This window comes from Eretmochelys imbricata, chromosome 8 (genome assembly GCF_965152235.1).
Source record: "Eretmochelys imbricata isolate rEreImb1 chromosome 8, rEreImb1.hap1, whole genome shotgun sequence".
Taxonomy (NCBI): Eukaryota; Metazoa; Chordata; order Testudines; family Cheloniidae; genus Eretmochelys; species Eretmochelys imbricata.
Window position 1 is genome coordinate 46,361,264 of NC_135579.1, and position 23,759 is coordinate 46,385,022.

Consider the following 23,759-nt stretch of genomic DNA (forward strand, 5'->3'; position numbering starts at 1 on the left):
ACCCAAGACTTCCTGAAAGAGCAGCGCAGCCACAGACAGGAGCAATCATTGTCATATGGATGAGTCTGCTGGTAACTAGCCCAGCCTCAAAAGCAAATAACCAAAGATTTTTCCCTGGGAGGTGCTGAACACCATTGATGCCAACTAACTCCAGAGAGATTTGAGGGATCTCAGCGCCTTGCAGGTGAGAGGCCTTGCGATTTTAACAACTGATTATTAAAACCCAGGGACTTTAAATTTCCCATTCCTTTATCTGAGAAATGTCAATGTAAGGGGAGAAGAGACAATTATGGTCTCCTAGCCTGACCTCCTGTGTAGCACAGGACAAAGAATCCCACCTACTGATTCCTGAATCATGCCCACAGCTTCCGGCTGAGCTAAAGCGTCTCTTTCCCAGATGCCCATTCCTAACAGATTTTAGCTAGCCCTAATAAATCACTTTTAAAAGAAATGAGTGTCCACACAGGGGCCTGCACCAGTTTACCATCACACGTTTAGTTAAATCTGTGCAATGGTCTCAGGTAGACAGGTCTTGGTATATAGTTTAGTTAGAGGAGAAATGTTTTAGTGACATTGCTTAAAGTTCGATTAACTTTAGAAACCCTTCTGTTTTTCCAGGACCTTTGTCTGTATTGCTTTCCTGCTTCCCCATATAGAGATATTGTCTAGCCAGAAAAGATTTATCCATGCAGGCTTGTACATCACACCAGGACTACTTGAAACCAAGAAAAATTGCAGCGAAGAGAGCAAAAAGGCCGATTAGTTTAAGCAAATTGAAACAGAAGTTTAGAGGCTCCTCTACAACTCATGTTCTTGTGGCCTTCACTATCCGGTCCCATTGGGTCAGGATGGCATTTTTGGCTCCATCCCACTTCCCTGGCCCAGTCAGGCGGTACTGGTACACTATGCATGGACCAAAGAAAATGTTCATGGCCAGGATTGGATCTTTGAAGAGCAGAGCCAGCACATTGGGTTTTGTGCTGATCAAGGAGGCAAGTTCATCAATATACACGAGGCAATCAGTTTTCAGGATATCGTCATAGGACAAACTGAACCTTATCGAATCAGAAAAGAAGGGGAAGGGATGTCATTCTGATCAATAGGTAAAACAGAGGAGATGCTATTGAAATTCAGTCCCATTTTTTTTTCATTTGCAGTTTGATCTGCTTGATCATCAGTGGGTTTCTTTGAATAGATATTCCAAACTTCCTGTATAATTACATAGCTCCTAGCTAAAAGATGGACTTCAAACACACTAGATGTAGGCTAATTGAATCCACATCTAGATTTTGGACACCCCAATAAAGAGATAGGGAGCAGCCACCAAATTTGGAACTGCATTCTGGTAACCTCCCAAAGTTCAGGGGTTTCTAAATCTGGCTCAAAGTCTTTTGCATTAGGTGACAAGGCTTACCAGCGAATTTTGTTTTTCTTCACCTCGTTGATCTCTTCCACCATGGTGCTCACTGGAGGCAGCTGACACAAGCCTAGAAACCAGAAAAGGGATTGTCGTCATGAAGTGGTGGACCTGTTCAACTTCAGTTGGGATTTTAAACCAATTTAGTTACACCAGTGAAAAGGCTGGTGTGGACGCTCTTATTTCAATTTAGCTTACTTCAGTTATGAGCAGATTTAAACAATGCTGAAATAAACCACAGAAATAAGAGCATCCACACAGGTGTTTGTGCCCATTTAGCTAAACTGGTGCCAGAGTCATTTGGAGCTTGTTCTCAGATTGGAAACCCTGGCTCCTGTTCCCCGAAGGAGAGAGAACTCATGGCTTGTCAGCTGGACAAGTGGCCTAATTGTTCTAATGAACCATCTCAAATCACACCCACTCTTACACCTTGTCTAGTCTAGGATTTAAAGAGGTGCTCTCTAACCTTCTGGGAGAAAACTGAAGCCAGACAAATTCCAATTAGATATAAGGCAATATTTTAACACTGAGGGTGAGTAATCATTGGAACAAACAAAATGGAAATAGTGGTTTCTCTGTTTCTTGATGTCTTCACATCTGAAAGAGATGCTTTAGCCAAACAAGTTATTGAGCTCAATATGGGGGTGGAGGTGAAATTTAAGGCCTGTGCTATACAGGAGGTTGGACTGGCTCATCTAACATCTCTTCTGCCCTTAAACTCTTTGAATCTGTGAAGATGTTTGAGAATTCTACTGTTCAAATCTACACTGATTTGTCTACAAGAGCTAAACTGGCTGAAGCTTAGGTTCCCCCTAGACCAGTGGCTCTCAACTTTTCCAGACTATTGTCCCCTTTTCAGGAGGCTGATTTGTCTTGCATACCCCCAAATTTCACCTCACTTAAAAACTGCTTGCTGACAAAAATCAAACATAAAAACACAAAAGTGTCACAGCATCCTATAACTGAAAAATTGCTCACTTTCTCATTTTGACCATATAGTTATAAATCAGCTGGAATATAAATATTGTACTTACATTTCAGTGTGTTTTTCACTTGTGAGCCTTGTCTAATGTCGAGCCCCAAGCAGCAGGGCTGACGCCCAAGCCCCAGGTGGTGGGACTGACGCATGTAACTCAGCTTCATGGAGCCCCTTGTGGCATGGGGCCCCGGGCAATTGCCCTGCTTGCCACCTCCTAATGCTGGCCCTGCACTTGTGACCCCCCCTCAAACCCATCCTATAGCCCCCCTAAAGGTTGCAACCCCCAGGTTAAGAAACACTGATTTAGATTAGTTGAGTACCCCCTGGAGAATCTCTGTGTACCCCTAGTTGAGAACCATTGCCACAGACTACCGGTATCACCAGGGCTTTGTCTGCACCAGACTTCTCAAACATCTTAGTTGGAATGTGTTAGCTAGTGCCTTCTAACAACCTCCTCTATTCTAGTCTAGACACTGCTTTGGAGGCTCTTTCTCTGATGACTGGGATTTGAATCCTCGTCTGTGGGAACCAGGGACCAGAACATTATTTCAATCACACAGTGTGATTTTGGAGTAACCCTGTTAAAGTCCACAACATTTACTCTGAAATTACACTGATATAACTGAGATCAGAATCTGCCCCAAAGGAGCAACACTGGCGTGAAACCAGTGGATGTGAGATCAAAATCAGGCCCCAGGTTGTCCTGAGTGTAACACTGTTCTCTCCGGTGATGAGAAACTGCCTCCCTCCACGAGAAAAGGATGAACCAGCCTGGTGGATTCTGCCTGGTCTTAGTGCAGCAGTGGAGAATCCTGGTTATTACCGGCTCTGCCTGGTAACACAAAAGCTCTTCCATTTTTCCTGCCCCTAAAGGGATACAGCTGCCTATCAGTGGGTCAGGAATGTACCTTTAAGGCCCAGGACTGTGGTGGGCCTCAAGGGGACACAATGCCTCCTGAAACTCTTGAGTGAGTCTGGCCACTGCACCATCCACAAGGAGCTGACGTGAGCGCTCATGTCATGGCTTCCCAATTGTTACAAACAGAGGGCCCTCTTCTCTCACCACTGAATACAAATAAACTTCCCTTTTCTTCAAGGGGAGTTACCTTAGAGGAAAAAACAGGGCTCTGCAATTCTATTCAGACAGATCCAGCTCACTATTTCCAAGATGATTCTTGGGGTATTTTGCTTGTTCATGTATTAAGGATGCCACTGGGTTGTAAAATGTTCTATAAGATGGTAAAGTGTGAAGCAACCCAATTTAGATACCAGTCTATGAGCACTACCTTTCCTAGTCCTGGATGAATCCCTTTGAGGTCTGCATCGCCATGGGGAGACATACCCACTTGCTCACCACCTGTGTCTGAAACACTGCCTTTTTCTTTCAGGAAGTGCTCACGTCGTACTAACCTTCCTGCTCCACCTACCCTTAAAGACTCATGTGACCCAGCAAGCTTGAATTTCTACAACTGGCATGACCGCGCCAAGTGGCTTGATGAGGCCAACTATGGCCAGGGTTGGCTTCTCCAGATGGGGGGGGCGGGAGATATATGTGTACAGGGATGCCTGCTTCTTTTCAACTTTGACAAGAGATTCCTCAAGGAAAGGGAAGGAGAACTTCCCTATCCTGTGGCAAAGACGATGACATCAACAGGCTCCTCTGTGGGGCTATTCTGAAACACGACTGAGTTTTCCTTGATCTCCTTCAGACTGTTTTACTGAGACTTTTCCAGTGATGATACAGCCTGGAAGGTCATCATTCAGCACAGGCTCCCGTATCACATCTCTGCATTGAAACAGAAACAGTTAGAATGCTGGGGCAACCAGGGCAACCCCATGTGCTTCAGCAGCGAGCTGGAGAATGACCTCCAACCTGGAAGACTCAGAAATGCGAAAGCAGGGTTCTGTTTCCCACCCAACTCCGAACGAGACTCCAGGGTCTTGAAGTAAGTCACCCCTACTGTAACCTGCTATATTCACGCAAACATCACTGTCAGCTCTCCTGGGTTCTGGTCCGTTCGCCCACAGTACTTTTACAGAGTCACTTTTCAGAGCAGAAATGCACTTCAAAAACTGTCTGACTCTTTATGAGTCTCTACATAATGAAAGCTTAGTGGGCAGGACTAGCTCCTGGCCACAGGAGTGGCAGAAGGTCCCTAAAAGTGCGGGGCCACTGGTGCCCGAACCATGGCTCTGGCTCCCGTATGCCGCCCCTTCCCCCGAGGCCCTGCTCCCATGTGCCGCCCCCTCCCCCAACCCTCAGGCCCCGCTCCTACGCACCACCCCTACCCCCCCTGAGGCCCTGCTCCTGTGTACTGCCCTTTCCTCGTGAGGCCCCACTCCCATGCTACCTCTTCCCCCAAGACCTCACCGCGCTGCTCACTCCTCTCTGCCCTTCCCCCCACATCACTCTCCCTTACGGCTGGTAATAAGTGGGAGGGCCATGGCTCCTGCCCACCCCATTCCAGCACCCCTGCCTGGGGCTGTACAATGCTAGTGTTCCACACCTCTACACAGAGCAGGCCAGGAGACCCACTTCTTCAGCTGTCCTATGAAAACCTAGCTGATCACATCTCGAACCCTGCCTTCTGGTGTAGATTTATACATTCCTATGTTACATCTAGGGTTGCCAGGTATCTGGTTTTCAACAAGAACCCCAGTTGAAAAGGGACCCTGATGACTTCAGCCATTAGAAGTCTGGTTGGCAGGGCTGGCAGGCTCCCTACCTGGTGCCGTGCAGCTCCCAGAAGTGGCGAGATGTTCCTCGGCTCCTAGGTGAGGGGCAGCTGGGTGGCTCCATGCACTGTCCCCGCCCTTCCCCAAGCACAGGCTCTGCAGCTCTCATTGGCTGGGAAACGTGGCCAATGGGAGCTGTGGGGGTGGCGCCTCTGGGCGGAGGCAGCACGCACTGCACAGAGCTGCCTGGCCCCTCCACCAAGCAGCCAAGGGACATGTCTCCACTTCCAGGGACCCCCCCACCTGAGGTCAGCACCACCCAGAGCCTGCTCCCATTCTCACACCTGCACTCTCTGCCCCAGCCCAGAGTCTCCTCCCTGAGCCTGCCCCATCCCCTCTCCTGCACCCCAACCCCCTGCCCCAGCTCAGAGCCCCTTCCTGCATCTGGGCCCAGGGAGGGAATTCCGGATCACATTTATGAAATGAGTTAGGAAGACCATGTCCCATGGGTAACCATTGTCAAACACTCAACTGATCACCCACGCACCTCGGCCAGTGCTGATCATCACCTAGAAGACAACAGAGCAGCAAAGCTTTGGAGGGTGAATTGCTTTCCTTGCATTTACGAAACTAATCCCAGACAAGGATTGTCCCCTGACTTTACCCAGCTAACCAATGAGCAAAGACTTTGAGGTCTCTCAGGATTGTGTGAGGGAGGTGTAGGGGTAGGACAAAGCCATGTTGGACTCCTCAGTCCAAGTGCCGCTACCTTGGAAGCCACAATGCCATGAAGACACTGTTGGATTATGTTAAAGGACTAGAGACTGTTGGGTCTGGTAGCACTTTTCATTGCCTCATGGGTCTCTGAAAAAGCAATATTCCAATTCTGTGCAAATAACCTCTAGAACAGTGGTCGCCAAATGTTGAGGGTCACTTCCCCCCCCCTTACCCCATTCCCCCCCTCCCCGGGGCCAGGAGCAAGCCCGCGGCTCGGGGGTGGGGGACGCAGACGGGGTAAGGGTGTTGAGGCTAGGGCCACAGCTGGGGGTGGGTCTGGGGTTGGGAGCAGGGCCGGAGCAGAGGCCAGGGGCTGAAGCTGGGGGCGCGGGTGGGAGTGGAGCTGCAGTTGGGCTGCGGTGGGGGCAGGGCCAGAAGCCTGGGACACAGCTGTGGGTGGGACCAGAGCAGAGCTGGGGGCAGGGATGGGATGGATAGTGCTCCCCCTCCGCCCCCCGTGGGGGCCGGCCCAGGCCCTGCTCTGCCCCCACCCGAAGGTTCCTCTGCACCCCTGCAGTTTGAGGTTCTCAGTTCCTTTCTCCTGACAGTTTGCTCTGTGTGATTTCTAAATGGCTTCATTGCTGCCTGTCACTGCATATAACAAAAATTAACATCACCCTCCCTGCGGATTTGAAAGGAACTGGAAGAATTGTACCTTTTTAGCCACACGACTGGCCTCAACGGTGATATCCACTCCAGAATTCCCCATGCCAATCACAAGGACTCTCTTCCCCTCAGACACATCTGGATGCTTGTAATGGCGGCTGTGAAAGTACTTGCCTTGAAACGTCTCTGTCCCTGTGAGGAAGAGGGGAAGGGTCTCACTGACACGAGGGATGATCAATGGCACTTTAGGGTATCTGGCAAATATCACTTAAATAACTGTCAATTATAATTTGGGGCCATATTCTGGAGTCTGTTGGCATTAATGGGAGGTGTGTTTTGGTGGTGAGGACAAAAAAAAAAACAAATGACTTCAGGATTTGTCTTGTTGCTATTATATTTTTCAGGGGATAAATAGTCCTAATAACCTTAATCTTTGCCCTTTCTTGGAGACTTGCTCCTGGAGAGGGGAGGGGGCCTAAGTCCTAAGGCCCTTCCAGAGAAATGGAGTGACTTCTTTAGGGATATGGTAGATTCTCCCATACTTGGAACCTTCCTATGCACACTGGATGCCTTTCTAAAAGGGAGGCTCTAGCTCCAGTTCAAGTGATGGGCTGGATGCAGACAGTGTCTGGGAGAGGTTTCATGGCCTGTATTATGCAGGAGGTCTTGGAATCAATGAAAAGTGATTGCCCTGCAGACACGGTGATCAGCAGAGCCAGGGAGGAGAAAGCAGATAGAACTGTCCCTGTCTCGCTTCTCCTCCCACAGAAACCAGAACTAGGAGAATTGCCAAGGGTCATGGTGGAGTCTCCATCACTGGCAGTTTTTAAATCAAGATTGGATGTTTCCTTAGGAATTATGTTGGGGAATTATGCTGGTGCTATACAGGAGGTCAGGCTAGATTATCACAATGGACCCTTCTGGTCAGGGAATCTATGACTGGAGCAGGGGAGAGAAGGAACTACCACCTCCTTATCCCTCAGCCCCCAACAGCAAGTAAAGGAAACAGGATTGGGCCCCAAATGTTTTAAAGTGATTTCTATGGCTTTGAGTGGGTGTGTGTAACTAACAATGCTGGAGTTACTATACCGTTAAAAAAGTGCTACAGTAGAGACCTGACAGCACTACATTATTCTGGATAATCACACTGGACCTACTGTAGCTCACGAAAGCTTATGCTCAAATACATTTGATAGTCTCTAAGGTGCCACAAGTACTCCTTTTCTTTTTGCGGATACAGACTAACACGGCTGCTACTCTGAAACTAGACCTACTGTCGATCTATGTTTGTAAGGGCAACTGGTTCAGAAATAAACAAGACATTCTAATCCATGGTCAGCAATGGATTTGGTGACAGGACCCTAGTCCCACTGCAACCCGCTTAGGAATGTACCACTGGAAACTGTTGTCCATTCCTCCCCCTCTAAAGTGAGCTCTGTGGTTAGAAAATCTGAGATAATGCAACTGCAGCCAGTGTTTAAAAACTGATGGTAGCACAGAGCAACACCCAGTTCCTCCTGGTGGTCCAGAGAGACGGCTGTGTTTAACACACCAATTGGAAGAACGCAGGTTATTTAAAAAAAACAAAAACCAGCAAAACCTGCTGTGAATCTTTCGTCCTCATTCTTGAGAAGCACTTGACAAAGTTAAATGGTGGAGAAAGATTAGGGAAAGGCCTACAACTTCTGTTTGGTGATTATGTGCCAAATTCAAATGCGGCTGTAATCAGGTGCAATTCCACAGAAGCTTTGTCTGCTTTCACCAAAGATTAATTTGGCCCCGTGCTATTTTTGTTGCCCTAACCCACACCAATAACGCTTTCTAACTTGCTAGTGCAGCCAGCTTCTCTGAAACAGCCTTCTTAAGAGAAATAATCTTGTCCCTTGGAAGCATGCCTATCAATTAGCCAGACCTGAAAAAGGAATAGCTGGAAAACAAAAGCTTTTCCCTAATTATGCATGTCAATATGATGGCAGTTGCCAGATCCAGGAAATTAGAACATGGAAACAAAAATGTTTCCATCTGTGGATTTGTTAGTCTTCTTGCCAAACACACGCAAATGCTTAATAGTAAACACTAGACATCCTGTACCAGGAAAAGACTCCAGCAGTAGAGATGGATCAGAGAGATAGCCAATGCAAACCATAACAGCATCAAAGACAGCTGACTCCTGCTTCCCATGAAACTCCGTGACAATAGCCCACTGGCCAGTGACAGAGAAATCTGGGCATTTCCTTACATTGATGACTGTGGTCTGAATCATTGAACCAAACAAATATCGTCCATCAGCATGAGATATGAGTGTAACAAATATAAGTAAACAGTCTACGAAAATGTGTGCTTAGGAAAATTTTCTGGACCATTTTCCAGATAGGGAGGGGGACAGCCCTGACTTTGGCCTGGAGGAAGATTTATTTAAATCATGAGTAGAGCTGGTCAAAGTTTGCCACTTCTGCAAAACCCGAGTTGTCCACAAGAAAGTTTCCATTTTGCAGAAAAAAAATTGAATTTCTGACGGGAAAATGTTTATGACAGCCTCCTGGCTGCTCGCCTGGAATGCTCTTATCAATTTAACCTTCTGCCAATGAAAGAGACAAGCTTTCCTTGAAGGCTGCAGAGGCAGAGTCCAGGCGCCCGGCCTCCCTGCCTCTCCCCCACCCCACAGCTCTGGGAGCCAGAGATGGAGTCCGAGTGGCTGGGTTCTCTGCCTCTCTGACATCCCCAGGGAAGCTGCAAAGGTTTCAGTTCCGAGGTGGATGTTTTTTCTTGAAAACTCTTCCCACAACATAAAAACCTGCATTTCTGACATTTTGTCCCAGTTTGGGACTTCCCCCCCTCCCGAAAAATCACCACATTTTTTCTGAGGGCCTTCCATTTTGCAGCCAGCTCTGATTGTAAGTTTCTTGGGGCAGGGACTGTCTTTGTGCTGTATATTTGCACAGTGCCTATCACAGCAGGGCCCTGGATCACATTTTCAAGGGTATTTAGGCACCTGAGGATTCAGATTGGCACCTCGTGGGGTTTTCAGAAGTGCCTAACTCCTGTTGATTTCAGTGGGAGTTAGGTACCATGATGCTTTAGAAAAATCCCATTAGATGCCTTTTTGCATCTTTAGGCACCTAAATACCTTTAGAAATCTGGCCCCTGGTCTGGATGGGGGCTCATAAGCACCACAATACAAGTTATACATAATAAATAGCCTGACTCAGAGAGGTGTCTGATTCCTGTGATCCTTGTCTGACCCCATCCAAGCTCAGCACTTTCGGCGCCAAAGGCATGAGCCTAGACTGCTTACCTGAAGAAGTTCCTCCGTCAGCTGGCAGTTCTGGTAGATTGTTATCTTCTCATGTGGACCAGCCGCTACATTTTATAACTCATCTTGAACTGGCTGTGCTTCAGAAGGCCAAACTGCTTGGCATACATCCTGAGATACTCCAGGACTTGGGAGTTGGACAGAAAGACTGGAAAATCCTCAGGATACGGGAAGTCTGTGAAGGCCGACATCTCCTTGCAGGTGTTACTGACTATGGATTTACAACGGCTGGGCCTCCCATCTTCAACATGTTCCTATCGGCACAGTGTCACAGGGAAGGGTGAATGCATTCTACGCATGCAGCCCGGGAGAGCATACACCTACCAACCCCTTTTTGTGCACAGCGTTTGGTTTCCACTCAAGGCGGGACACAGATGAGATTAGGAATTAGAATTTGGCCCAGGCTGTTGCACTCACAACAGAATTAAACTGATCTTTGTCTGGGGCCAATCACCGCTGATCTCTGCACAAATGTCACGGAGGGGGAACAGCAGGGCCCCTTTCCTCTGCCGTGTGCAGCCGCAAAGAGGGCAGGGAGAATGTCCACACTGGCATTCCCTAAGGATCCAGCGTGGAGGGAAGCACTAGACACTCCAGAGGGAGCACTGCCTCTGGAGCGCTGCTAGAGGAGTCATCTGAGGCCAGGGCCCTCTTCCCCTCCACATCAGCTAGCACTCTGATAGGAGGCCATTCTACAGCCTTTTATGATAGCTGTGTCCATGGCAGCACTCTGCCTGCGTCACCACTCCGTGGGCGGAATGCCTCCTCCAGAATGCATGTCCCCGCCGTCCTACTGCCGCTGTGGCTGCGGCATCTACCACCCGAGCCTTGATGTTGGGAAGGAACGTTCCATCGTGGCACATTGGCAGCAACCTTGAGGGCCGTTTCCCCTTTCTCTGGGGCACCGAGGGTATGTCTACACTGCAATTGAAAACCCATGGCTGGCCCGTGCCAGCTGATTTGGACTTGGGGGGCTCTGGCTAAGGGGGTGTGTAGACCTTTGGGCTCAAGATCGGGCTCTGGGCCCCATGAGAGGGGAGGGTTCCAGAGCGTGGGCTCCAGCCTGAGCCTGACTGTCTACACTGCAATCAAACAGCCCCTTAGCTTGAGCCCCGTGAGCCAGAGTCAGATGACACTGGCCAGCCACCAGTGTGTGACTGCAGCATAGACACATCCTGAGGGAGCATTTGAGCATGTTCCACATAATCAAGTCCCTGAGACTATGTGAGGGACGGACATCTGACTCCTGTCCTTTCCACCTTCCCTTTCTTGTCCCCATGGGCTTTCAAGGAGGCGCCTTCACCAGACAGAGAGGAGTCAGCCAGGATCTGAAGTGTTTTCTGCACTCCCTGCAAATTAAAGCACTGATTTTCCCCTTCTCACACAGGGACAGTGTGAAAGACAATGGACTCAAATACTGGGGAATTTGTTGCTGATGTTTTCACTTAGGCTTGCACAGCTGAATTCTTATGCATTGCGTGGCACTTTGTCAAATGAGCTGCTCAGGCCAATTACTAGGCAGCTCTGAAGATATTTTGCCAACTCCAGACATTTTTTAGGAAGAACTTCCAGGACGGGGTGTGGATTAGAAGAACAGACATGGGACGAGGGAGTCAGGGCTCTTAAAATTCTGTTCCTCAGCTGCCAACTAATTTACTGGTATGACCTTGGGCACATTTTAACTTCTCTGTGCCTCAGTTTCTCCACCCATCAGGTGGGGTTAATAATATAGTGGATGCCGATCATTAGCAAGCTTAATAAAGGCAACTTGTGGTTATTAGCAACATTTTCCCTGAGAACTGATCCCATCCCCTTGACCTTAATGTTAATGGCTTTCAGATATTAGCAACTGACTTGTTGCTTATTGACTATTCTTTTGGAAGAGACATTCCCCTTGTAATGAATTTGCTGGCTTTGAGTCTGCAGCCCAGACAGCTGGTGGGAGAAACCGTGCAGCCTTGTGGACCCCCACGGCCCCCTACTGTCCATGGAAAACCCTGGCTGCAGGCAGATTTGTGGGCTGCAGCCAGGGAAGGAAGCACTGGGACATGCTGAGCCCAGGTCCCTGATGCCAGGGCAGGGTGCAGGGCAAAGAGAGAAGGAGGAAGTACTGTGCAGCCCCACCCTTGCAGAAAGCCCCAGCTTCTGCTGCCACAGCTTGCATGGGACTTTGGCCATTATTCAAAGGTTGCCAATAAACTGCTTTTTGCTGGTAAATGAGTAGTTGCTAATGACCGACATCAGCTGTGGCGTCTAACTCGCAGGGGCTTCTGAGGATTAATTAGTTACCAGTACGGCAGTTTGAAGATGCTAAGTATCATTGTACAATAGGGATAGACTGGGATGCAGGGACTTAGGACCTACTTAATGTAATACCTCTCCCCCCCGACAGTGCTGGGAATATGTCTGTGTAAGTTTCAGAATTCCATTTGATTCTATGAACTCCATTTTCTACTCTAACCCTCAGTGTGGAATAAAACTTTTGTTGTGGTACAATACAGATCTGAAAGAGGGAATGCAAAAGCCCCAGGGTGAGAAGAGAAGCAGGAAGAAGTGTTAGACCCTGCTTTTAAAAGAGACACGTTCCCTAACAAGAAAGCAAGAGCCCATTGCTAGAAGCAGAAAACTGAGCAGGAGGAGGGGCAGGCTGGAGGGCTCTATGCCCTGAAGGACACTGATCTCACCACTCCCTTTGGGGTTTGGTCGCCAAGGCAGGGTCTTACATTCAGGTGTTCCTTGTTTACCCATAGATCTGTATCTCGTATGTGTTCAAAAAGTATGTCTACACTGGGGCAGGGAACGTAATCCCCATACCCATGCTAGCTTAGATTGAGCTAGCACATGAATTACAGCAGTCTAGCCATGGTGGCAGAAGTGAGGACAGGGGCTAGCCACCCCGAGTATGAAACCATCCATGACCCTAGGTACGTACTTAGGTGACTAGCTCCACTCATGGCTCATGCCACCATCTCTCCACTGCTATTTTTAGTATGCCAGCTCTCCCAGAGCGAGGGCAGGTATGTCTGCCCAAGCTGGAAATAACAGTTCCAGCTCCAGTGTAGAGATACCCTGAGAGTAAAGCGTACGTGCTTAAGGTGTTCCTTCACAAGGGCTGAATTCCTTGCTTTATCTGTTACGTGTCCCCGAAGGATTAAACTCCAAGTGCCCATGTGTGTGGAGCTCTGGTGAGAGTGGGCATAAGCTACTTGAGGGGGGCCAGCACTGGTCTTGAGGCCGAGGGCAGCATGGAGGGTGCCAGCCAGAGAGTTTGCATCCTGGCACTGTGTCTGAACACTGCTCAAACCTAGGGGTCTGGGGAGCATGCGGGATCCAAATGTTGCATCCAATACAGAGGCTTGGTGACTGCCACACCCCAGTGTTCGAATGGGACACTGCCATTCTTTGAACAAACTAGTTCTGTTTAAGGCTGTTGAGCTAGATTGACTTCATTTCTTGGTTAATGAAAAGTGTCTTCTGGTTACTGGCCTGGGACGCACAGGTGTAGCTAGTGACATGTAAACAGCTCACTCCACAGGCAATGAACCGCCCCACTTACTGTGAATCTCCAGATACCTCCGATGTCGTCGCTTCTCTCAAAGCAGGTGGGCTCCAGCTCCTCATCCAGGCAGCACTTAATGGAGATCAGTCCACTCATGCCAGCTCCGATAATTGCAACTCTCTTCACCGTGGCTGCCCTTTACTGGGGGGAGATCATGCAGTCTTGCTGGTGGGTAGAATTCAGGGCATAGAGTTGGTATCACTTCAGTGAAAAGAATCAGCAATTTAAATTATAAACAAAGAGGACAGTGTTATGGAGAAAGTAATTACCAGTTTGCCTCTCAGATTCAACAGGCACATCTGCCATTCCTGTTCATTATACAAAGGGGGTTGGATGATCTTAAGTAGCAGATGCTCATGTGTGGTTAAAGAGCAACAGAATTCAGTTAGTATTTGTGATATTGGGGACTGTGCCTTTATGGGCTGAGCTTCCCAGACAGAGAGCTTGAGCGGGGCCACTGTGAATCTCTTGGTGTTATGCACAGCCATTTGGGGCCAGACTAAAGGTTGCCAACCCTCCAGGATTGTCCGGGAGCCTCCAGGAACTAAACATTAATCTTTAAAGATTAAGTCACGTGATTAAATCTCCAGGAATATGTCCAACCAAAATTGGCAAGAGACACAGCCTCAAGTCCCTCTTGCAAGTACTAAGTGATCACTGAACATTGCAGTGATAGAGTTCTCCTCCAAAGACAGAGACATGGACCTATTAAATCGAATATTGCAACAAGAATATGGGTTTTTCAACATAGCTATTTTTATGCAGGGTAATTAACAAACATTTAAGGCCAGAAGTGATCACTATCATGATCTAGCCTGACCTCCTGCATAAACACAGAATTTATAATTTTATCCAATAATTCCTCTGCATTGTGCCCAATATCTTGTGGCTGATCCAGGACCTCTCTTTTAGAAGGACATGGAGGCTTCATTGAAAGAATTCAAGTGATAAAGCCTCCAGCACACAGTTTGGTAAGTTATTCCAATAGTTAATTACCCTCACTGTTAAAAATGTGCAACTTATTGCCAGTTTGAATGTTTCTAGCATCAGCTCCCAGCCACTGGAATGTCTTACGTCTTTCTCTGACAATGAGTTTTCTGTTAATAAGTTCAAGTTTTAGGAGAAAACTGATTTTTTTCCCATTCACGTTTTCAATTTTTGGTGAAAACCCAGTATTTTTCATGGAAAAATTTCAACAGCCATGAGGTTTGGGGGGTTTTGCTTGTTTTCACTGACTTTTTTTTAGGAAAGTCATTTCCCCATTTCCTGACCAGCTCTGTTGCTTCGGTTCCTACCTCCTAGCACAGAAGTCAGAGCGTACACTACAGAAACTCATCCTATTTACCTGCTCTTGTTTACTAAATTAGCTCTTTTTCTGTCCAGTAATTGCACCTTTTTGCATCCCTTTGTATTTATTAAGGACTCTCTAAAGCCAGCTGCTATGAAACGAATACACACGTGTCAAAACTGAACAAAGTTTGCATAAGGCACATCCTAGCTTCTATAGTCTCAAGTGCTTTGCGGCTTGCCTGTCATAGAAGTTCAGCTGTGCATGAAAATCTATATCTGCTTCCAGCTGGTCTATTAGCCAACGTAAAGTTGCAGAGGTGATTCTAAAGCAAACCAAATGCATTGCGGGAAAACCATCCCCAGTCATCTGTACTAGTTAAAGAGCTGTGCCTATTAACTGTGTTCCTATCATGTGGTCCCACTTTACCTTCTGTGTGCATAGATTGATTTAGTTCCCTTACCTCACATATGTGTCTTGTTTGTGGAAGCCACGTCCCTTCACAAGGGTGTCTGGGCAGCTAGGGAAAGCATCACTCGCAGTAATTCAACTTCTACAGCACTGGAAGAATATTGGACACACAACAATATGTGCGGGGAGTTCTCTTAATGTGGAACTGCCCCCTTTCCCTTGGCAGTTACGTAACTGATCCTTGCTGGCATTGGCAGGAGCAAAGTTCTCAGATGTGGGAGGCTGTCTGATTGCTTTTCAAAACCAGCAAACAAGGGACCCATGCAATCTGAGCTGTGGGACTAGATGGAGACCCAGAGACAGCAAGGGCTTATTGCTGTTAGGTGGAAATAGGTAAATAGTTCCCTAATCACAGCAAGACATGAATTTGGCAGGAAGGGATGCTGACTTGCAAACTGGTTCCACAGCCTGCATTGCATTGAGGAGTTAAAGGGCTTTGGGCAAGCTCCGTGCTACTGATGACACTGGGCCCTGCAAAGGAGAAGCTGGGCTTCTGTTTCCGAAAAGAAGAGAGGTTCTGATTTTCTGTTTTGCCTGAGCCTGCTCAGGGTACGAAATGTGGGGCAGCAGTAGAAGGCTGAGGAGACTCACCTTGTGCCTCCCTGATTGCAGACCAGGCCCCTGGTTTACATTACAGCACCTTCAAGGCTGCTCTAACTTACACAGGGCTGCCTATGGCCCCAAGAGGCCATCTGGGCAGCTGACAAGAGCCTGGCTACAGCAGATCATGTCCCTGTGTGTTTGCTACGCCGTGGGGTGTAACAGGAGGCCCAGATCCCTTATGTTGACTGTGTGCCACTACTGGAGTGGATGAAGTGGTTGGATTTTCCATCACAATACAGCCCCTAAGTCTCTAGCCCTTTTGCCTGTCTAAGGCAGCCCCCCAAATGAAACCCTATTGTCATGGTATCATAGTTCAGGGCAATTGCCCCTGTGTTTCCCCTCCCTGATCCCTTGAGGGCACCTGCTCTAGCCCCCTGACTCCTCAGCCGTCACCTCTTGTGCAGAGACTTGCATCTCTCCCCATTCCGACAGGGGTCTTTCCCATGTTGTTCAGTTCCCTGCCTACAGTGTAATATCCCCTGTAAGCCAGACTGCCTGACGAGGCCAGCATCTTCACGTTGCTTTCTCTCTGTGGGCTCTGAATGGCTGTAATCGCCAGCAGTCACAAGTTCCCACCCAACTCTTTCTAAGCAAGCACTTTTATCCTTAAGGTGAAAGCATGACAGAGCAAACATACAAAAACATTAAGAGTTACTATACATGTGCTATACACACATATATATGCAAAGGTTACCAGAAGCCACCCCTCAGTCTTATGGAGTCTCAACAGACAAAAGTCCTTCCAACACTTCCCAAGAAGGATTGGGTGCCCCCCTTGGCCAGAAGGTCCTGTCCGTTTGCAGGATCTGCACTGGCGTCAGTTTAAACTCAGGGTATTATTGTAAAAGTCTTGTCTTTGCCTGTTAGTCTCTGGAGAATCCAGTTGAACCAGAGTTGGTGAGACTCTCTGCATGGTGACACCTCCTTGGAGGTGTTACAACCTGTGTGAATTTGCCTAATCACCTCCACCATTCTCAGTTCCTCTCCCCTATGGAATTATATGCAATCCCTGGCCCATGGTACATAAAGCTAATGCAGTAAGATCTCACAAAGACACTGCAGAAAATAGTCATCTCTGTTGCACGTGGTTCCCGAGGTAACTGCACTGGCCCTCCTTCTTGGCCTCTGAGGGCACCCCACCAAGGTGTCCAGCTGCTAGTCATCACCTTTCTCAGGTTCCTCCAGACTGGTGACTTATGCTGCAATTTACCGTGATCAAGTCAGAGTGTAGTTCAGCACCTGCTGTCCTGTGCTGTCGCTGGGGCAAGGACAGGGTTAACCAGCTCTCATGATGAAAGGTATTATTTAGTCAGGACAAAAGCACAATGGAGAGAACATATATTGGAAACAATAAACAGCTTCCATGCAAACCTGTCTGACCACGTGTCACTCATCTGCCACATGGACACCTTGGCAAGCTCCAAAGTCCTTGAAATCCTTGCTGCAGAATATGTCCCTGTAATGGGGTTCACTCACCACTTTAGCTCCTCCTGCTGGCTGTCTTAGGAATTAGCCCTGTGTTAGTGGTTCCTCACTGCCATCACTCCTGCACTAGGACCCACGTCTCTTGAAGGACCGCGGCGTCCACTTCAGCGACACAGCCCTCCGGCCACGCCACACACTGTGCTCCCCGCTTCCGGGGGACCTGCAGTCTGCTATTCAGCCACTTCCCTTAGTGGCTACTGCAGCAAATTGTCTGACCACTTCCTCATGGCCCTAGCATCCTCTTTGTCCTTGCGTCAGGGTGTCAGCCTGAAAACACCAGCAGCCAGCCAGGAATTGTCTCTCACTCTCCCGATCCCGGCTAGCAGCACGGCTCTGTCCAGGGTGCTGGCAGTTCTCTGCCCTCCAGAGACACAGTCCTTCCTCCCTGGGCTCCCAGCAGAGAACTGCCTTCCTCTGCTCTGCAGCTCCCTGTTAAAATGGGCTTGCTTGGCCCTGATTGGCTGCTCCCTTCAGCCCTTCTCTGATTGGCTGCATCCTGTGCAGCTTCCCTAGAGCTCTATTAACCCCTTAGAGCCCAGAGTGGGGCAGGTGCTCCATCACAGTCTCTCTTGGTCACTGTAGCATATCAGGCCTTGGAGCGGGGAAGAGTGACCCCTCTTCTCCGCCAGGCTGGTCACTTTATCCCATCCTCAGTTCTTTGTTTGATGTCCTTCTTCAGCCAGTTCCAATCACGATGTGTCGTTCTCTCTGTGCATGCGTGTCTGTGTGTGTGCGCGCTACCTGGGTTTGTGGGATTCCTAAAAAGAGGTGCCAAAATTATGGGATATGGATGGCATTATGGGATGGAAAAGTTGCATGGTGGGAACTTGGCTCTGCAGTCAGAGATCCCTGGGCTAGTCCCTTCTAGCCCCCAGCCCACTGAGAAAATTTCCCAAAAGACATTGCACCGACGGCAACGCATGGCATACAGTACACCTATTCGTGGTGCACCACACTTCATATCAATAGAGGCACTTCTCGGGACTACCTGCAGTGCTGATGCAAGCAGCCAAGTATGCACATGCTTGAGCAACGTACAAGCTTTGGTGACTATGTGCTGTGATAACTTGGGTTGACCACAGTTTGTAGACATGGCCCTAGGGAGGAAATCAATTCTTGCCCCTCACTGGGTAGTGACGCCAGTGATAAGTCCAGACTAGTTACGCAGATAGTTCATTAAAATATTACAGACAATTCCCATGTTTGTCACAGATGTACAGATGTCTAATATGCATTGAATATTTTGGTAGTGAATTACTAGGGCCTAGTTCCTCATGTGTATTTAGGCACCTAACTCCCATTGAAGTCAATGAGAACTAGGCGTCTAACTCTCATTGAAGTTCTGGGCTTATGTCTCTCTCTCTCTGCCCCTTCCATCAGGAAGCAATCTCTCTATTCTCCTGTCCACAAGGAGGGTTTCAGTAATCACCTCTTTGCCTATTCCACGTTATCTCCTGCTAAAGGAACTTAAGACAATGAGAGATCAACACCCACTTCCCAAACTACAAGACATATTGTCGAAGAAACCTCCAAATCCTCAGATAGGAAACAGAACATAAAAACCAGGATGTGTCTCTTATTTTATTGCAAGCCCTAAAGGATGTGCAATGCTTTATACATTCTTTGGTTATATAAATGTATGAACTAGGTCCTCTATAATGGATTCTTGTTGATTTTCTTTCTAAATGATTGCTGCACTCTTAAAATTATTGGACTTCTTTAACAGAAGGAGGAAAAAAGACCATTGAAAGACATAAGCAACTTTTGAAATATTAAATGAAATTGCTTGATGAGCAGGAAGGGGAGGAATTCCAGTTAATAGCAGACATTAATAGAGAAATACAATTCTTAAAATGCAAAGATATGAAAAGCATCGAAGAAGTTTGTTACACGTCAACACTATCAACAAAAGCCACTGAGAAACCAGGAGAGTGGAAATCTGAGCGCACATTCAGCAAGTTGGCAATAGAAACAAGAGGATTGCCCTCCTCCACCGGACCCCAAACAGGGTATATAAACCGAGGTCAGCATGGTGAGGGTCAGAGTGTGCTTAACCCACATGGACAGTCTCTTGCCACCTCCAGGGCCACAGGCTCAGAAGAATTTGCTGAACCACAAAAGCTGCAGAACCCAGAAATGCTGCCAGACATGTGGACAGACTCTCCAAGAGCTTCTAGGCCTGAGAGGTGGCAAGACTCATTTCAGGGACTGTATTTCTCTCTGTTAATTCAAATCAGTATAGGAAAGTCCCCTTGTAGAATCAGCTGTCTTTCTAGCAAGAGACCAAGGAAACATATTACGGATTTTAATGGACTACTGCTATCTGCATCTTCTCCTTCGTAAGTCCAAGTACATTGGCACAAGAGAACTAGGAACAATAACTTTAAGCAATTGTTTTTGATGTTTTAAACTTGTTTCTTCCATACCAAACATTAGAACAAGCAGGGATCACATTCCTAAGAGCGCCTTAAGGTAAGTGCAGCCTCACGCCTTGCAGAAGTACTGGAAGTGTGATGATATAGATGCTAAAGGACTGATAATTGACGATTATAAGGAAATGTAATAAGAAATCTTGATGATTTGCATTGCTCTGGCTGGTCTTGGTGCTATTTATGTCAATTGGTTGCATGCCAGCATGTTATATTCAGTGTATAATTCTCAAAAGCACCAAAATGACTTATATGCCTAAGTCCCATTTTCACTGTAAGGCACAGTGTACAGCGTACACAAAAGGAAGTGCTAAGATCTCAAATTCATAACTGACGTTTTCACAACGGTTGAACTTTTTGGACTCCCCTCCCCTGCTGTGTTCCCTCAGATTGTCAGTTTGAGACCCTGGCTGGCTGGGGTTGTCATAGTATGGGGCAGGCAGTTAAGTTGAGCCCTGGTCCATCCAGACCCCTGAGTCTTTAAAGAGGTTGTGGTAGGGTGCTCTACTCACCGCTGGACAGCACCACCTCCTGGCAGTTCTGGGGATTAGCTCTGCCAGGCCAACACCCCTTCCTGTGGTCACACTCCATCACTTTCTCCCTCTGCAGGCCTTCTCGTGCACCAGGAATTGCATCCTCCTTCTTTGTGACTTGGCCCTCCGGCCAGATCACTCTGTGATTTCCCCTTCTGGGGTAGGACAGTCTTTTGGGGCAAACTGTCCCAGGCAGTCCACTCTCCACTGCCTGGTCTGTGCCACTTCCCCAGTGGCAGGTAAGGGAACCCAGGCCCACCCTCTACTCTGGGTTCCAGCCCAGGGGCTTGCTGATCAGCAGCCTAGGTCTGCACTATCTTATGCCTTGCTGCTTTCCCCTGAGCCTTTCCTACTTTTCTGGCTCTCCCTCGCTCTGGGTTTGCCAGCCCTACAACTCCCTCCTCCCAGAGGGCAACTGTAGGGTACTTGTCTCTATAGCCTGAACACATCTCCCTTCTCCCAGGAAGTGACTGCAGACTCCTTCCCTGCAACCCCTCTCTGCTATCAGCTCCCTGGCTTTATACAGGCCCCTCTTGTTCCTGTCCACCTGAGCCTCATTTAACCAATCCCCGCTCCCTGGCTCCTCTTCCCTGCCCCCCCCAGCCCCGGCCACCATAACCCTTCCCAGTCTTGTGTGGGTGGACACCCCAGCACAGAGGTCTAAAACGTCTATTGCTTAAATATAAAATGGTTCAAAGTACTTGGAATATGGTGGTTACAGAAAATAAGTTGCAACTGTTTTACTCTGTGTTAGGCCTGGTCTTGACCACTACGTACTGTACAGGAGCAGAAGAGTTTAAACCATGTTGCCCACTGTGGTGCTACTGAGTCGAGTTGTTGAGCCGTGTTAAATTGTGTTTGAGAGATTTTAGTTTGAACTCTTTCATCCAGGCCCCCTGAGCCTCTCTCTGCTCTGCACTACAGGTGTTTGTACTCTCAGAAGTAATACAGAATCCTGTGCCTTCAAAGAACAGGCTCTGAGTTTGAAGAGCATTACAATAGTTCCCTTCCCTGAGCCCCTGGAGGTGGGCTCCTGAAGGATGCTAGCATTTTAGCCATCACATGTCATCTAGACCTACTCTCAACAGGGTTAGACAAAGTGATAACATTGCTGGCAGCTGAGCTCCTCTAGCATTCCCACCATTGCTAGCCATGGTAGCGACAGTGGGAGAAACTTGCCTATTTTAGCATAATCTGGGGAAGCAACTTTCCAATGCGTGATCTCTGCTGGATCTGCGGCGGTCAGCCAGAACTGAAGGGGCAACAGGACCATGGCTACTGGCTGGAGAATTGGATGGTTCTGCACAGTAGCCACTGTGACAAAGTTCCTCCTGTGCCTTGGTGGGTCCTGCACCTATTCGCGGATTTGCTCGCCTCAGAGATTCATGGCAGCCCTCAGTTTGGCCACTTTTGCTAGTGGCTCAAACCTGCCGTTCACTCAGCTAACCTCATTGTTGGCCAGCGTGGGGAAAGGGAGAAGAACAATCCCCGCAGTCTCTGCTGACCCACCTAGTGGGTCAGGGGATAGGCCAGGGACCTTCCCCTCTTGTGGGACCCACAGTCCAGGTCACCTTCTCTTGTATTAAATAGGGAGATGAAGGGGGATGGGGGGAACCCAGGCCCACCCTCTACTCCGGATTCCAGCCCAGGGCCCTGTGGAGTGCAGCTGTCTACAGTGGCTCCTTTAACAGCTGCGTGACAGCTACAACTCCCTGGGCTACTTCCCTATGGCTTCCTCCCAACTCCTTCTTTATCCTCACCACAGGACCTTCCTCCTGATGTCTGATAACACTTGTACGCCTCAGTCCTCCAGCAGTACACCTTCTCACACCTCTTGCTCCCAGCTCCTCACACACACCTCACTAACTGAAGTGAGGTCCTTTTTAAACCAGGTGCCCTGATTAACCTGCCTGTCCTAAATGATTCTGGTAACTTCTTAATTGGCTCCAGGTGTCCTAATTAGCCTGCCTTAATTGGTTCCAGCAACTTCCTGATTGTTCTGGAACTGCGCCTGTTACCTTACCCAGGGAAAAGTGACCTGCTTAACCTGGGACCAATATCTCTCCCTTTGATTGCCAGCTGCCTGCAATCTGGCAGGACCTGTTGAGGAGGGTGCGGCAGGGATACCGCTAGGCATAGGAGAGGGCCCGCCCCAGAAGGAATCTTCCCTCCCTCGTGCTGCCCCACCATTACCTCCCCGAATCCCTGAGCCATCGCCCCTGCCCTCCAACCTGACCCCTGTTAGCCAGCCCCCAGATGATACCATGGAGGGCTGGGCCCTAGTACAGGGGAGGCAGAGCAAGCAGAAGGCTCGAGCTCCGCTCCTTCCATCCGATGCGGAGGCCCCCTGGAAGACCAGGAAGGGGGGCACTGATGCTGAGCCTTCTGCCTTGCCCACGGGTTTATTCCATCCACTGGTGCCGGCTGGGGAAGACGTGGCAGCACCGGAGAGAAGCACCGCCCCTCCACTGGAGTCCCTTCCCATGGAGGCCTCCAATGGAGCCCCTCCTGCCCCGGTACCATCTGAAGCCCCTGCAAGCCCTGAGGCGAGCGATGCTTTGGGCGCTGGCGGGGAGAACTCCGGGGTGGTGGAAGGCAATCTCCCTTCCATCTACGAGGAGATCGAGGCCCTGGGTCTGACCCCGGTCTCTCGGGGGGAGGACGACCCTCTGCCAGCGGGCCTTGATCTGGGCGATCTCACCCCTGCCCCCCTTTCTCCATGCTTCCTCCCCCTAACCCTGCTTCCGCTCCCGCCTCTGAGGGTCCCCTGGATTCTTCCATCTGCCCGGCCATAGGTGGCACCCCGCTGACGGCCGCCGAGCCTACTGAGGTGACGGCTGGTGCCTCGCGGCCGGGACCCGAGTCACCAGGGGCATCCCTCAATGGTGTGGGGCAACTCACCTCCTTCCCGGGCAGTGGCCCTACCGCAGATCGTCCACCTCCTGATGCCATGGCTGTCACACCCACCATAGAGCCTGAGCCCGGCATCACGGAGGGCCCCTTCCCACCCCCCAGACCTCTGAGCCAGACCCAGAGGGGCCACCTCCCAGTGGCCCGGCTACTGGGGCCCAGGATCCCGCCTCTGCCCCCTCCCCGACCCTGTTCCTGACTCTTGCCCTGGCCCTACTCCTGACACCTTCCCTGCCCCTGATGCCAACCCTGTCCCTATCCTCTCCACCTCCTGTGATGCCATTGCCGCTCCTGAGGCTGTCTCCTTCCCTTTCCCAGAGGATGGCCCCCAGGGAGCGGCCTTCATGTTCCCCTGTCCCGACCCACTAGGGGCTGCTATCTTACCTCCACCGGCCAGCAATGAGCCAGGGTCTGAGGTGGGCCATGTGGCGCCAGCCTATTGGGCGCCATGTCGAGGGTCTGCCCTTTGCCTGCCCATCTTGGTGGGTCACGGGCTGTGCCAGGAGCCCCTCCAGAGGAAGGCCAGAGGCCAGTGACCCTGGCACCCCATACGCTGAGAGAAGAGCTGTGGGAGTTTCTAGAAGACGTCCATGGCTCCCGCAACAAGGTGCAGCTCTCTCTCCAGCGATGGGGGGATTTTCATCAAATCCTCCAGGCCGTGAGGGCCCTTATGGGGGAGGGTGAAAGGACCAGGAAGCAGGCTGCTACTTCCT

General features: G+C 49.3%; 1 pseudogene; it reads right to left on the reverse strand.

Moving 5' to 3' along the window:
- Positions 1–712: 712 nt before the first annotated feature.
- Positions 713–23,471, reverse strand: LOC144269552 (flavin-containing monooxygenase 1-like; annotated as a pseudogene).
- Between the last annotated feature and the right edge of the window lie 288 nt (positions 23,472–23,759).